Here is a 941-nt window from a genome sequence, read left to right as displayed (position 1 = left end):
TCTGAGTTTGGGTACCTCATTGTTTGGGGGACCATCTTCAGACACTGGGATTTTTCTAGAAGCAATACAGACACCTTTCCCTCTAAATGCTGCCAGAAAACAGGACCAGAATTTGCTGCCTACCTTGGTGAGAGAAATACCACTTCTTATTAGCATGTGCTAATTTATTCAAATTCATGAATGTTTAAAATTATGCATCTCCTAGGATTGCAAAATAATAGCATGTCAAATGAGAGAAAACTGCACTTTCTCTTCTTGCATGAAAACAAAAATAAACAAAGTTCCAGGCCTACTTAGGTCTGGCTTAATGGCATGCCTAAACCAGTCCATCAGCCCAGTACTTTTCTCTTAATCATTTTGCAATCAGGTGTTGTTATCTGTGTTCAGAGATATCTGCAGTCACTGCTGCCAAATAATTAGCACCAGGGCATTGTGACAAGAAGAATTAAGACCGGAATTTGATGTTAGATCTCCTGGGGCCCAGCAGATGAAGGCTAAGCCTTGAAGGAATGATGCCCATTGTTCATGATACAGATTGCCCAGTTCCACACAGCTAGCTAACTTAGAAGTGAAAACAACAACAACAACGCCAGCCTACGGTGCAATGTGAAAATTTGAAAGCCTAATTGCAGGATGCCCCGTTCCTATTTTATTAGGCATGTCATTAGCTCGCATTAGTGTAACCAAGATCTAAAATTGTATACATCTCTGTGTCAGTCTGCTGCTCTCATCTAATACCTGTGCACGCCCTTGCAGGTCCAGTTTCTCCTGACTGCCATATCCCTCACTATTATCCTATAGCATCACCAACCTGTCTCTCCGTTTCAGGTGCCTGCTGTACAAAGATCACATCCTCTCTCTTGATGGATTTTCATCCTCTTAACTACTGCCTGGTCACGCCTCTCCCTTTTGCCTCCAAACTGCTGGAGCATGCATATGCC

This window comes from Podarcis cretensis (assembly GCF_951804945.1).
Source record: "Podarcis cretensis genome assembly, chromosome: 6".
NCBI classification, from domain to species: domain Eukaryota; kingdom Metazoa; phylum Chordata; class Lepidosauria; order Squamata; family Lacertidae; genus Podarcis; species Podarcis cretensis.
The sequence above is the reverse complement of the archived record's forward strand: the minus strand, read 5'-3'. Positions refer to the sequence as shown.